Source organism: Colobus angolensis, unplaced genomic scaffold (assembly GCF_000951035.1).
Source record: "Colobus angolensis palliatus isolate OR3802 unplaced genomic scaffold, Cang.pa_1.0 Scaffold142, whole genome shotgun sequence".
Classification (NCBI taxonomy): Eukaryota; Metazoa; Chordata; class Mammalia; order Primates; family Cercopithecidae; genus Colobus; species Colobus angolensis.
Genome location: NW_012114511.1, coordinates 1,108,975 through 1,124,962, shown reverse-complemented (window position 1 = coordinate 1,124,962; position 15,988 = coordinate 1,108,975).

Here is a 15,988-nt window from a genome sequence, read left to right as displayed (position 1 = left end):
TCATACTATCCCCTGTTGATTGAAGTATATTTCACCAAGAGTGAATTGCTATTGAGTCATATCCTAAGAATGTGTTGCTACTTTTAGTGGGATAATTATACAGGTGCTTCAGAAGACAACCCTGTCAAACTCTTATTGTACTGACACATTTCCCTTTCAAACAGAGCTTTCTTTTTCAATCCAGGAAAATTTACTAATATTAAACTTGTATATATACATATATATATATATCTCCAATCTGACCTCCTCCCCTCCTCTTTGACTTTGTCTTCTGCTGCCTCCTATATAATATATGTATGTGTGTGTATATATATGTATGTGTGTGTGTATATATATATGCTGTCTTTAACGAGTAGTGGTAATGATGTGCAAATACTTCATTGACCCCTGAGCATAATACTCCAGTTGCACTTGTTTGAATTATTAACTAGAAAATTGTGCTAGAAACTGAGTTAATACATCACAACATTGCTTATACCACATTCATAGCATCCCTGGTATTTTTCTTAATTGCTTTCAGGTTGGAGTTAAAGCATTATTTAATTATAAAAGGTAATAAAGTTGAGCAAAAGATCCTTTTCACAAATTCAGATTCTTCTAAAGTCTGGAAGACATAAAAAACCTATTTTCACACAACCTACATTTAATTCAGAATAATTTTTGCTATTATTCGGTAGAAATATGTTGACAATTGTAATTATTGTATTCTGGAATTAAGCAGAAAAAAAAATGTATCCAAATAGCTTTTAAATCAAATGCTTTGGTTCTAAAACTTTGGTGTGCATCCTCTTTTAAAGTAGAAAAAATGATGGAAGGCATATCCAAATAGAGTTCTGTGGTTGCTTGATGCAATAGAATCTGCCTTAGCAATGTTTTGTCTGACTCTCAGGCCAAATCACACACATTCTTCTAAATAGAGATCAATTAATGTAAAATGATTTTGGAGTACACTACTTAATTTTGTGCTATTTCATGGTAAAAGACTGTGAACTTAGCCTCTGACATTCCCACCACTGCTCTAGCCAGTCTTCTCCTTGGCTGATCCCCCTCAAGCCCCCAACCTCTAAGTACTGGAGTGCTCCGCAGCTAAGTCCCAGGAGCATTTCTTTCTACCTGCGCTCATTCCCTTGGGGTGCCATCCCATCTCATGGCTTTAAGTGCAGTCTCCTGTGTGATTGATTCAGCCCTGGAGATACAGTTCACTTGAACTGCAGATGTTTATATCCAGCTCTCTACTCAACTCCTCCTTGATTTTAATAGTCACCTCATACGTGTCCACAGTGAGTTCCAGATCTCCTTTAAAATTTGTCTTCCTACCTCAGTGAATAGCAATTCCATGTTTTCAGTTGCTCAGGCCCAGAACTTTGGAATCGTCTCTGACTCCTCTATTCTCTTTCACATTCTACTTCTTATCTGTCAGCAGAAGATGGGTTATAGAATTCTGGAGACTTCTCAAAGCTCTGACCACCACTATCTGGGTCCAAGGCATCACTGTCTCTCACCTGGAGTGTGCAGCAGGCTCCTAGTGGCCTCACCACCTCTACCTTGCTCCCTACAGTGTCTCCTTAGTACACAGCTAGAGGAGTCCTGTTAAAATGTCAGCTCATGCCACACATCTGCTCAAAACTCTCCAAAGGTTTCCTCTCACTCCGAGTAAAAGCCAAGTAAGTCCTTAGAAGGACCTATGCAGTCTCTCCCAATATGACCTCCTCCCCTCCTCCCCTCCTCTTTGACTTTGTCTTCTGCTACCTCCTTCCTCCTTCCCTCTGCCCTAGTCATAGGGGTCTCCTCCTCCTCAAACCTTCCAGGCCCAGTCCTACCTTGGGGCCTTCATACTCACTGCTCCCACTACCTGGAATGCTGTTTCCACAGATATCTGTGAGGGTCACTCCCTTTCCTCCTTCTGGGCTCTACTCAAAGGATACTTGCTTTATTTTCTCCTTAGAACTAACTGCTGTGTTGCTTATCTGTCTCTCTCCTTAGAAGGTAAGCTCCAGGCAGGTAGAGATTTTGTCTGTTTTGTTCACTGCTGTATCCTGACTACTTAGAGTAGTGCCTGGCGTGGTGGGTACTCAATGCATAATTATAGAGGGGATGAATGAATGAATGAATGTTCTATCATCTACCAAAATTGTTCCAGTAAGCAGAGGATAGGTAAGGAGATAGATAAATCAACCTATCGATGATAGATAGATAAACAGATTGATTGATTGATAGATAATAGCACCTATGGACAGGTTGGTATAACCTGTCACCACCACTACCCCACTTTGCCCCCATCTAGGAAAAACAGCACAAGTACCAATATAGACTTACAGACAGAACTCTCCCATTTTAGGCTAAAGACGGCATGTAATCATTATACATTTTCAATTTCTCAGAAATTAAGTATTAAATAACACCTTTCATTTGGACATCTTAAAAATGTGTTACCGAAAAAAGAGTACTGTAATTACATGGATTTATACATCACTGTTATACATCAGGTAGCAATGAAAGGCTTAATAGATTCAAGATCTCACTGGCTCTTGACACATTTGTATTGAAACATAAAAATGCAAGATAAGCTCAAGCAGCAGTTTGACATTTACAATATGTCATTGAAGCCTTGGAAAATCTATCATTGCCTGGCTTATTAGCATAAGAAAAAAGGTGGGATGACATGTAGACTATGAGCACAATCTCACAGTGACCTTGGACCAGTCAGTCATCTCACTTTACTTCACTTGGTTCTTCCTGTATCCGTGGGCATATCATGGTTGAACAGACTATTCAGGGAAGGCACTGATAAAAAAGTGAGCCTCAATCTTGGCGGTTAACCAGAAGTGTTTTCCTGAGGTCACAATGCAAGTGACACATGTGCTCTGTGTTGACCACACTGAGAATGTAAAGGCAAGTGTTTTTTATGAGACTGAGCCTTCACACACTTGCCAGATGTTTAGCGTGTGGCTTGGATGTCCTGGTCTCTTACTGCCATGCCCCTCAGCACCTTAAATCCCCTTTGCTGATGTCCAGAGACATTGTGCTTCTTCCTTTCAAAACCAGCTCCAGGAAAGCCTCTGATCACAGTTTACACAAGCCGCCTCTTCCAAGGTTGTTGTTTGTCTTTTTGGAGAGGGCAAAACGAATGAAGTCCCCATGTTGAAATTTCAGGAATCAACAAGCCAGGTTCAGCCTCTGTGGTTTGGGGTCAGGACTTTGACTGCCAATGCTCTGGAGATAAAGTTGAGTATGACAGACACAACCCATGCACCCCAAGCATCTTCAGCATATAACTTCTCTACTTATTAAAATGAACTCTGCTCCATGGGTCTAGAGACTGAAAGAAGCTCCAACAGGCCTTAATCATGTTCACAGACTCCTAGATGACCTTAGAAGTCATTTAGTCTAACTCCCTCATTTTACACATGAGGAAACTGAGGTTTCAAAAAGTCATCTGCTGATCTGTGAGCTTCTCAGTACAGATTCTGTGTTTTCATTTTTGTATGTACTTGGAAATGCCCAGACTACATTTATTGCAAAAGATCCTATAATTCATTCTGCACTTCCTCTTAGTCTGGAGTAGTAATATTTGACTGAGCTTGTCGGTCAGGATGCTCTAAAAATGCTCATGCTTAAGGAATATAAATAATATAGAATACTTAAGAAGATTTAAGTTGGGCCTGGAGGAACTAACTTGACACTGCCTCTAAACTGGAGTAGCCCCATGACCACTGGCACCAAAACGGCAAAACAGTATACTCTGCTTAACCAAAGAGAAAGGATGGTGGTGTGGAGAGGACCCTGGTTGGGGGAAGGTAGGTGTGAGTTTTAGCCCTAAACTTTATCACAATTCAGACATTTCAATTTGGGCAAGTACTTTATCTCTTTGTAAAATAGAAACCTTCTTAGTGAGTAACAAAACTATTATTCCCTAGAATATGACAGGTATATGAGCAAAGGACATGGGTAATAATTTTGCTTCATAGATGAAATGCCTCACTGGTTCCATGTCTCCTAATCTATCACAGGCATGGAGAAACATTGCCTGGAAAGACTGAGGGCAAAACTTGTGCTGTCTTAATGCTTTTTCTGTAGCCAGAAAATGGACAATAGAGCAGGGACCAAGAAAATTCCTCCCACACCCAATTACAGAGGTGGACATAAATTCCACATTTGGCCAAAAGTAGAACCCTACTCCCCTAGCAACAGAGATAGTTCCAGAGGATAGGCGTGTGAACAGGGCACAGCCAACCTGAGTTCTTCCCTCAGACTGAGCCACAGATCTTGGGAATTAAAAGTCTTTTCCTCTAGGAATTAAGAAGCTGGGATGACGTAAACTTAAAGTTACCGGTGGCTACTTCTCTTAGGCCCACAGTGGAAACCCATTTATAGGAGGGGAGAAATGGCCAACACAGAAATATGCACAGCTGAGAACAAGACGGTGTTCTAGCGCCGTGGTTTAAATTCCTGGATCCAGCCGTGTCTGAAGACGTTTAGTTGAAAAATTATCTTTATTGCCTGAACTAGTTTCAGCTGGGTTCCTGTCACTTTTGTTTAAAAGAATTCCAAGTAATAATATATCTTCTCATTCTTCAAATGTGGAAAGTGAGGCTCATATGCAGGGAGTGACTGATTCAAGGTTATACAGCTTGTTGGAAACAAAATCTTGATTTGAAGTCGGGTCTACTGATTTCAATTCCAACGCATTTGCTACTACACTGAGCTTTATGCACTCTCTTTTGGGAATTATTCCACATTTTCTGAATAATAGTACAGTTCTCTTCCCCTACCATACTACATGATGGAAAAATCCATTCATTTAAATAAAAGATAGAGGACCATTTCTGAAGGATTCTAAAATATGAGACGAGAGCTTAGATTAGTTGATCTGTGTCCAGGTAAGTTCAAACAAAAGATTCAATCATGTCAGCATCAAAGGTAGAAACCATGTGTTTCATTCTTTTTTTCCCCCTCCAATGGAAGATCTACTCCGTTCCAGGCATAGCAACAGGGTTTTTCATAGTTCATAAATAGTTGTCTCATGCTAGACTTCCTGCATAATGGAAACACAATAGATATGTGAAGGAAAGATGAAATTAAGGAAAGAAAAAAAGGAGGAAGGATGAAGAAAAGAAGAAAGAAAAATAGAGTGGGTTTCAAGTAAAAATTGTTTTTCCTACTGTTCAACGGAGCTTACATTTAATAACCAGTATCTTACAGTGATCTGAAAATATGTCTATAAGACTTAGTCCACTGTGCAACTACTGCTTTTCCTAAATTGAACCGAAGAAACTGTGAGAAGAGAAACCTCAAGGCCGAGCCTCAGACCACAAGGTCATCATAGTAGGGCTGAAGATTAGGAGCAAATGAGGTAACAGAAGATGGTAACACTCGATAAATACCCTCACTGTAGTAGTTCTGTGAACTGGTCATGACGAGGCTCAGTCATCACTAGTAATATTCGTTTGCAAGGGCTGTATATTAGAGTAAATTGTGTAGAAGTAAGCAGTTCCTGGATTTGGTAACACCATGAATAATGTTTTAGTAAACTTGAACATCTAATGATGAATACATTTTAAGATGATTCTAACTATTGTTTAGTATGTGTCATATCATTCTTTGTGATCAGATTTTATTTAAACCACAAACAGGATGCAGACAAATGGTGAAGAAAAGTTTCAGAGTCAGAAGAAAAGATGGTTATCGAAAGAATTTGTTTTCCATGACTTTGTAAAAGCATTCAACCACTTGAAAACTTGCTATTTTCTAGTTTCAAATTCAGTAATGAAAGGCAACACCCTAAATGATTCCTTAGTATCATAATCACGCAACTGAAGAGTGTCTTTTCTCATGCTGTATTTAGTTAAACTTTAGACATTGTGAAAAAGGGAAGGGAGGGATGTTTCATTATTACCTTAATTGAATTAACCACATAGAATATGCCATGTGAATTCAGGTATTAAAATAGGATTTTCAGACTGGGTGTGGTAGCTAGCACCTGAAATACCAGCACTTTGGGAGGTGGAGGTGGGAGAATCACTTGAGCCCAGGAGTTTGAAACCAGTCTGGGCCACATAGGGAGAGGAGACCCTGTCTCTACAAAAACATTAAAAATTAGTTGGGCATAGGGGCATGCACCTGTGGTTCCAGCTACTCAGGAGGCTGAGGCAGGAAGATCGTTTGAGCCCTGGAGGTTGAGGCTGCAGTGAGTTGAGATCATGACACTGTCCTCCAGCCTGGGCAACAGAGCGAGACCCTGGGAACAGAGTGAAAAAATGTATTTTCTTCGAGTAAGAAATCTTTAGTTTAACATATGGTAAACTAGAAGATCCAATTTTAGTTATAAATGGGTTTTATTGATGTTTTCATCAACAGTTTTTTATTCCAAGCATAGTATGTTATAGTAACTATTTTTGAACTTTTGAAATATTTAGAAAACTGAAGTATGAAATCTGTTAAGATAAACTCACAACACTGATATCAACTTGCCATGCAATTTATTGCTGAAAACTGGATAACCTGAGTGGCTGGTTCACTGTCCAGCAAATTGTTAATGATTACTTATGTCTGTTCTTCCATCTGTGTGTTTCTATGTCCACGTCACTGTCTTTCTGAGAAATACTAAAGCCTTGGATTTGCTGGTTAACAACAACTTAACTGTCTTTTTATGAGACACCTACAATAACACCACATGAAATTTTCACCACTGATTCTTTAAGTCAAGGGTTCATTCCACAAAGATGTGCCATTCACTGTTTACGATCCTGAAAATAGAGGTGGACCAGACAGAAGTGGTCCCTGCTTTTGAAATTTTTATTCTTGCTGAATTAAAAGAGGAAGAAACAAGAAATATGCAAATGAATAAATGATTTTACAGGTTGATAAACATCAGGAAAAAAAAACATGTAATATGACAGAACGTGTGGGAGGAGGAGAATATGAATGGGGTCAGTTAGGAAAATCCTTACTGAGGAGGTGACATTGGAGCCCAAACCTAGATGACAAGAAGGAGCCAGCCTGCGTATTCCAGTTTGGCAAAACAGAAAAATCAAAAGCAATGGTCTGGCATCATGTGGGAGGAAAAGAGGGTAATAGTGAGGGAGAATGGCAAGGCTAGAGAAGGAAGCAGGGTCCCAGTGTGCAGGCATCACAGGTCATGGGGGGATGTTGAAATACAGTTCTAAGAGTGTTGGGAAGACATTAGGGATATTCAGCAGGGCAGCGAGATCTCATTTATGTCTTTAAAAGATCCCTCTGGCTGCTGGTGGATACTGAATCATAGGGTGCAAGCAAAGAAGCAAGGAGGGCTGCTGGCTGTGTTTTAGTAGGGTGGAGTCCACACAATGGTGCCAGGCAGAGTGGATGCGTAGAGTTGAGATCCAGCCCTTGCCTGTTTACCAAACTCCATGTCTAGCCTGGGACTGTGCTCACGTGTAGAAAGGGCTGTCTTTTTTTATTGCATACAAAGCACCATGTGGAAGCTGCCTCAGAGGTGGAACAGGGAAGAGGAGATTGCAATAATCTTTGTAAGGATAATAGTGGTGGAGGAGAAAGAGAGAGGGGGGTTGATTTAGGATATGCCTGGAAGTAGAGCTGACAAGACATTCTGGTGGATGAGATGTGCAGGGTGATGGGAAAGGAGGAATCAACCGAGAGACTTAAACTCATGGGAGGATATGCTGCCGCTGACTAAGGCAGGGAAAATTAAGAGTGGAGTGCTTTATTTTGTTGTTGTTGTTGTTGTTTAGTAGGGAGGGAGGGAAGAAGAATTCAGTTTAAGCTAGGTTTGAGCTAAGATTCATGTTAGATGTCAACAATCGGATTTATGAGTTGAGGAAATTTGTGACTGCATTAAGTGTAACTCAGAAGTGCAATACAATTATATCCTCCTCTCGGATCTTCTTCATGACTGCTGACCTACTGTGGGATAGGGGTTGACTGGGGGAGGGAACTAGAGTTAGTCCAGCCTGGGATTCTTCTTCTGAGGGCAGCATTTAAACAGGTGCAATCTCTCAGATGTTCAGCCCATCACTCCTCTTCTCCAAGATGCCAGGAGCCTATCATGCCCTCCAGCAGGGCGGGGAAAGAGTCTTTGTGAATTTCCGTGTCTTCTGCCTCCTCTGAACTCCACAGTCATGCACCTTATTTGCAAAGCCCTGGACATCACTGGCCCTGCTGACATTCACTGTTGAAGTTGGCAGCTAGTGTGGCATGGTGAGGGCTTGGTGGATGCTCTGGGACTCCCTGACTGACTCAGCCCCGTGTTGGATTGCCCTGTGCACCCCTCTAGCTGTCTGCCATACTCTCCACCCAGCTCCTGGTTCAGTGGCCCACTGTGCCCCTTGCAGCCACAGGCCCTGTGAATGTCCACTAGCTTTCCACCTAGACATGGTCCACTGACACTTTGGCAACATGTGGGAATTTCTGCATCCCATCCCTACCACAGGGGACCTTAAGGTAGATTAGCTACAATCCAGCCCTCTCTCTGCCTGACCCAGTTGTGCCACTGATTGTACTCTGATATGTTTGCCTGCCACCTCCTTCCCACTGCCCAGGTTGGTGGCATAAAGGCCAGTTGGGTGATGATCTCTCCCAGAGCTCCTAAAATAAATCAGGCAAAAACTCTCCTCTCAGCATTCCCCTGAAGAGCTGTAACCCATATTTCCCTGACTGGCCAGAAGTTCAGAGAGGGGAGATCAGCACCCACATGTCTGCCTCTGATCCCTTGGTACCAGATAAGCTGGGCTTCCAACTTTTACTCCTCCTGGTTCATTCTTCTCCTGCCCGGGGGCAGCAAGACCACAGACCAATCATCAGAGTCAGACCCTCATTTCTTCCTTAAAAAGATACTGAGGATGAGTTGAAATGAAAAAAAAAACAAAAAACAAAAAACAAAACACCTCATAATTTATCTGCGGACCATTGTTCATGAAATTTCATTAAATCTCTTTGTATTTTAAATCCTAAATATATTAAGGATTATAAACATTATTTTCAGTCTCACAGCTACATCTTGATTGCTGAGGAGGTTGGAGAAAAGGTGATCTGATTATTGATACGGGAAAGAAAATCTGTTCCTATTTAAACATGTCACAATTATAATGTGATTTCGTAGCTCAGGGAAGCTATTGATGCTGCAGATACCATTTGAGTCATCAGCACGTGGATGAGTAAAGCCATGGACTGAATGGGAACATCTATATCATCGAAGAGAAGAACAGTAAGCTCAGGACTGAGTCCTGGGGCAATCCGGTAGGTAGAGACTGAAAAAAGTGAAGGAACTCCACATAAGACTGAGAGGGAGCAGAGCATAAGATAGGAAAAGAGTTATTAGCAAGAGGTGCCCCTGGCACCAGGAGACTAGCAAGTTTCCAGAGGCAGAAAATGTTTGTTGAATTAATTGTATCTAGGATGCCAAGCCTGTAGAAGAATTCTAATCTACACTCTGATCTGAACCCTGACCCTGACCCAGACCTTCATTTTTTCCTTAGAAGGATACACTGAAAATTAGTTGAAATGGAAAAAAAAAAAACAACACCCCACAACTAATAATTTATTTAAGAGGACCATTGATCCCAAAACTCTGTAAAATCATGTCACCATTTTTAATTACGATGATACTCTATTTAGCAAATGCAGGGCTCTTTGAGCCCAGCTGGAGCCCCACCAGGGTGACTGAAGTCATGAACATGGGCGCTGGAGTTCCCACACTGGTGCTGAGAACTTTTAGAGTTGTTGCACGGGATCCCCAGTTTGCTTCTTATGAAGTAGCATGAAGAACAGAATGACTATTTCTTTCTTTGCTTTGCTTATCTTTTTCTGAAATCAACTTGGAAAACATGTTTGTCTTTCATCCTTTCAGGCAGACACATGGTATTGTGGGTGAGGCTCCTGCTGGGTCCTGTGCTTGGTGTCTCAGTCATTCTGGCAATGGCAGGAGCACAACCAGAGGTAGAGCCACCTTTTCCCCCAAGAGGAGCAGTGGAATTAAACCCCTGGGGTGTGTGTGATGCCCACGCCCTGCTGCCTCTCCCTGCCATTGCTCTGAGTTCCTGGTGCCCCACTACCCCTACCCTGACCTCTACTCCCAAGAGTGACATCCCTACAGCCGTAGTAGGAATGTTATTCATTTCTTCCACTGCATTTTACGTATTTCATCAAACTGAGAATATTTAGACCATAGAAAGAACAATCAGAAAATGGTGTTTGAGTTCAGAGTTTGAATTAAATGTTTACTTTGATGGTCAACCAGGGAAGCAGAATGAAGTAGGACAAAGAAGGTAGGTTGAATCCTGGCTCTGTCTCTCACCAGCTCAGTGAGCTTAGAGTAATCCAGTGGGTTAGAGCCTTCTCTCTAACTTGGACTGAGCTTCTAGAACCCATTACAAGTCATGAAGGAAGAAAGGAGTTTGTCATGACTGTGGGGAGGAGTGAGTCAGGAACCAGGGAGAGAGTTGCCATGAAGCACTCCATCCAAGGGAGCAGGACGGAGAAGTGGAAAGAGAGAGAGGTCAATAGTATGCATTTGGGGCCAACTCCTGAGAGAGTTAGCAGATGTGAGGGGTGCATGAGAAGTGGAAGCTATTGCTGTCTCTGAAGTGCTGAAGCACAGAGCCCGGTCTCCTTTGAGATGGAGACTGCTATTGCATGAGTCAAGCAGTAGTGGGAATGCGGGGGGGCTGCTTAGGGTACTAGGATGCTCAGGCACTGAAAAGTTACCTAAGTCCTCTCTACCTCTGTTTCTCTGTCCACAAACTTCAGGTAACAATGCCTTCCTCATAGAATTGTTACGAGGTTTAAGATGAGATAATCCTACAAAATATCTGAGTCTAGAGCTGGGTCATAAGAAAGGTTAAAACAAGTCTCATTCAGCCACAACTGACTGAATGTTTTCATCTGAGCTCCTTCCATAACTTCAAACTCAACATATTAAAAATCAACATCACACTACCAGGACTAAGGTAGTGTTCCATGCCTTGTTCTATGCTCATTATTTCCTGATATCCCACAGAAACAATCTAGATGAAAAACTATGTATCCTCTCTGGGGACTGGAGTAGGCAGGTCTTATCCCTACCTGTATGAGCAGACTTCTAAGGTGGCCCCCAAGGACCCACATCACCTGGCGTTCATATTCTTGTACAATCCTTCCTCTGAAGTGTGAAGTGAACCTAGTGATAAGATGCCACTTCAGCGACACGGTTATAAAAGATTCCAAGTTCTCTCTTGCTAGCAGATGTCCCTATTGCCTTCTCAGTGTGCACATTTTGATGAAGCCAGCTGCCACATTAGAGAAGTCCATGTGATAAAGAAGCCTTCAGTGCACAGCCAGGGAGGAACCAAGATCCTCAGCCCAGCAAGTTTGGTAGGAGGAACTGAATCCTGCCAAAGCCGTGTGGGCTTGGAAGCAGATGTTTCTCCCAATGGAGCCTTTAGAGGAGACCACACCACCTTTGTCAACACCTTAACTACAGCCTTGCGGGAGACCCTGAAGCACAGGAACACGTAAGCCGTGCTCAATTCCTGACAGACGCAACTTCTGTGCAATAAAAGATATGTGCTGTTTTAAGCTGCTAGGTTTTGCAATAGTTTGAATGCAGCAATAAGTAACTAATCCATCAACCCTGTTATGCTATGAAGTTTTAGACTGGGATGGCACAATCAGGAAGAGAATCAGGGGAGGGCTGGTTAGCCATCACATCATAACAGGCAGGTTACCTGGGGTAACTGTTTTATTACATCACTAAAGCAAGAGCAGGCTGTTATGGAGAGGAAGAAATAGTCAAACAGTTCCTAAAGATAAAAGGTACCATAGCACAACTAAAAATATCTCAGGAGTAATAATAAGCACGCCCTAGCTGCCATTTTGATTTATAATAAAATGGTTCCAGTAAAAGGAACCTGGGCTCTTTGGAGAAATGCCTGCGTCTAGGACTGGGGAAGGAAATAGACCAGATGTGCCTGAAGTGTCTTGTAGTGCCACAAAGTAATAAGTGCTCAAAAAAAAAAATCTCAAAAGCCACATTGAAGGGGCCAAAGGGAACACAGGAACACAGGGGCTCCAGTGACCAGCACTGGAACAATTTGAGCAACAAAATAAATAAAGCAGTATTGGATTACAACCCGAAGTATAAAATAAATATCCATGAACTCTTAATGATACAAATGATAAAATGAATAAATAAATAAACAAGCAAACAAATAAATAAATAAATAGGAGAAACAAATATCCTATGCAGAAGAATTCCATATAATTATGTGGATACGCAGCCCTCGAAGAAGTGGAGCATACTTCGCCTCCACTTAAGTGTGGGCTATGCGTAGAGACTTGCTTCCAAAGAGTGCAGTATGGAAAGGAGGGGGAAAGATGAACTTTGTGGTGGAGAAACCTGACAAACACGACCTTGGCCAGATGATCAATGTCATATCAGCAATGATAAATTATGTGGATAATATGTACCTTTGATATGATATAACAAAAATAGCACTTTACTTCTGTGGTCTTTCTCCCAAAACACATATCCCCAGTTTAATCCTGACAAAAACGTCAGGCAAATCCCAACGGAGGGACATTCTACCAAATACCTGAACAGTGTGCCTTGTAACTGTCAAGGTCATCAAAGAAAATCGAAGAATTTTTTCTGAGACAGGGCCTCACTCTGCCACCCAGGCTGGAGTGTAGTGGCATGATTTTGGCTCACTGCAACCTCTACCTCCAAGGTTCAAGTGGTTCTCCTGCCTCAGCCTCCAGAGTAGCTGGGATTACAGACAAGCACCACCATGCCCTGCTGAATTTTGTATTTCTGTAGAGATGGGATTTTGCCATTTTGGCCAGGCTAGTCTTGAACTCCTGACCTCAGCTGATCCACCCACCTCTGCCTCCCAAAGTGCTGGGATTACGGGTGTGAGGCATTGTGCCTGGCCCTAAAGTCTAAGAAATTATGGCCAAGAGGAGCTTAAAGAGACATGATGACTAAATATAATACGGTGTTCTGGGAAGGATCCTGGAACAGAAAAGTTACCAGCTATCATCTAGTAATAGGTATGTGGTCTTGGGCAAGTTACTTGACATTAGGTAAAATTAGGTAAATCTGAATAAGACATGGACTTAATTAATAATCTTATGTCAATGTTGGTTCATTAAGTGTAAAAAATGTACCCTTCTAGTAGAAACTGGATTTGGGGTATGTGAGAACTCTCTGTACTGCCTTTATAATCTTTTGGTAAAAAAAGCTGTTCTAAAATAAAAATTTAATTAAGTAGCAAAAAAGAAGATGGAGAGATGCTGAGGAACGGGGAAGAGTGTGGAGAAGAACAACTGAAACCAGATGACTGGTTTTAGGATCTGGCAGTGGTTGCCAGATCTTGGAAAAAGAGAAGTTGAATGGCTGTATCTGGGGTAGAAGAGTTTTCATGGAAACTAGAGTTTAAATTGAATTTTTACTAACTTAATTTTAGTGGGAAATTCAAAGACCACTTTATGAGACTCTGTCATTTGTATATCATCTTTCTTTCCTGGGGCTTCATGTGCTTGTTATGTGCTTTTTGGAATGCATATTTACATTTTAAAAGTATTTAAAATTAAAATGATCACTGGTTTAAAAAAAAACAAACTGAATAGAGGCTCTTAAACAGCAAATGAGAATCTTTGGATAATGAAACTGGGAATGAAAACACCCAATCCAAATGTTGCCCAGAAATCAGTACTAAAAAGAATAATGATAAGACATTTAAGAGAAAAAAACCCAATACATGAAAAATAGGTTTATGAAATTTTGACACATAAACAGTAGGAACTATAGTAGGAGAAAAAAGAAGATTGGAAGTCAAAGAACTAACAGAAAAAATTTTATTGAGTTGGAGAAAGTCATCTTAAGATCTAATGAGCCTACTGCATGCTGGTCAGGAGGAATCAAGGAACAGCCACAACGAGACATATCCTGGTGAAATTCCTGAATTTCAAGGATGACTATCATGTAATTACAGTCTTAATCCTGAAATTACAGACTATTAAAGAATCAATGAGAATGAGCAAACTACTTAACAAAATCTATGCAATGCTGTTCATACTGTGTTCAAAAGATGGCTCCTTATCTAGCAATAGCTATGTGATGCTGGGCAAATTACTAGACTTCTTAAAGCTTCCATTTCCTCATTTTAAAATAATATTAGTTGGGTTCAAAAGTAATTGTGGTTTTTACCGTTACCTTTAATGGCAAGAGCAGCAATTACCTTTGCACCAGTCTAATAATATCAGCTACTTCCACCGTGCTGTGTGTGGGTCAGACACTACTCCAGGGGCTTTCTAGGTACTAATTAATTTATCTTCCATCACAGCCCCATGGCGTAGCTTATAAAATTACCCCATTTTTACAGATGAGAAAACCGAAACACAGAGAAGTTATTTGCACAAGGTTATGGAATGGTAAGTGGCAGAGACAGTCTCAAGTCTGCACTCATAACTACTTTGCTATAAATACCTCTTATATGGCCTTGTGTGGTATTATGAGGATTCAGTGAGATAACACATTAAAGATGTATAGCATGGTGCCTACCATATAATGTATTCGATAATTGCAGCTACTATCTGTTTAAAAGGTGAAGCAAATATTCAACTCAAGGAGTTAGAAAAGGAATGATAAGATAAATTTTAAAAAAGTAGAAATTAACAATGAAAAAGCATAAAATGCTAAGTTAGGAAGATAAAAATCACACACAGAATTGATACATAAAAGCAAAACTTGAATCTCTGGAAAAAATCAAATATGCAAGTTTCTTACAATTTTTATTAAAGAGAAAAGATGGGTAAAATGCACAATATTACTACTTTGTCATGTCTGGGATTATCTCCTACAAAAATGCACACACAAAAAATTAAGTAAAACATGTAATAGAGCAATGAAAACAGAAGAAATAGAAAACACCAACAAATTTTCCTCCATAAGTAATCATTCCCAGATTTTACAAATGAGTTCTGTCAGAACATAATTGATTCAGTGGCCAGGTGTGGTAACTCACACTTGTAATCCCAGCACTTTGGGAGGCTGAGGCTGTAGGATCGCTTGAGGCCAGAGGTTGGAGACCAACTTGAGCAATGTAATAATAGCTATGTGAGGGAGACCCCATCTCTATACAATTTTTTTAAAAAATTAGCTTGGTGTGGTGATGCATGCCTATGGTCCCAGCTACTCAGGAGGCTGAGGTGGGAGAATAACCTGAGCCCAGGAAGCCAAGGCTGCAGTGAGCCAAGATCATGCCACTGCACTTCAGCCTATGTGACAGAGTGAGACACTGTCAAACAAAAAAATTCTAATTACTATGTCTTGGGAACTGTCTTGTCACTGGCTTTGTGGAAATAAAAAAAGAAAAATCCTTTCTATGGAGGAGTGAGGAAATATTGAAAATTCTCACACTATTTAAACTCTTCCTAATTCACTTTTTATGTGCCCCCAAAAGAAGGCACATAAAAGGAAAATGAAGAATGAACTCCCTTAGGGATGGACATGATCTAAGTAAAGTTGCTAATGCAGCCTCTTCCCTTCTGAGAATCTAGCTTTTCCATTAATTATTTAGCTCTGTTCCCCTACACACTGGATGAAGATGAAATATCAAGTAGGCCTGGGTGGCAAAGTGTCTGGGCTGGGATGACTATAAATGAGCTATCCATTTTTAGTGGAGTGTCACAGTCCTGGGCTCTCCTGAGTGCAGGGGCCTTGGAAACTGTCTGTGGAGCTCTTTCACCAGATATTGGCTCCTGTGGGGCACAAAGCCTTAGGTCAGGACATGTCCTGGGCCTCCCAATGGAAGTCGTGCTTCTGCACACCTGAGTCATCGCCTGGAGCACTAAAGAGAAAGGTGCCTGGACGACTTTGTGGGCCATTCCCACTGAAGAGGAGCACCTAATGCTACCACCCTGGGAACCTGTGTTTCATCCTCTATTCAAAATAAAGGAAGAACAAATTGATTCCATCAGTGTACTAAAACTGTAATATAGTATGACCAAATAG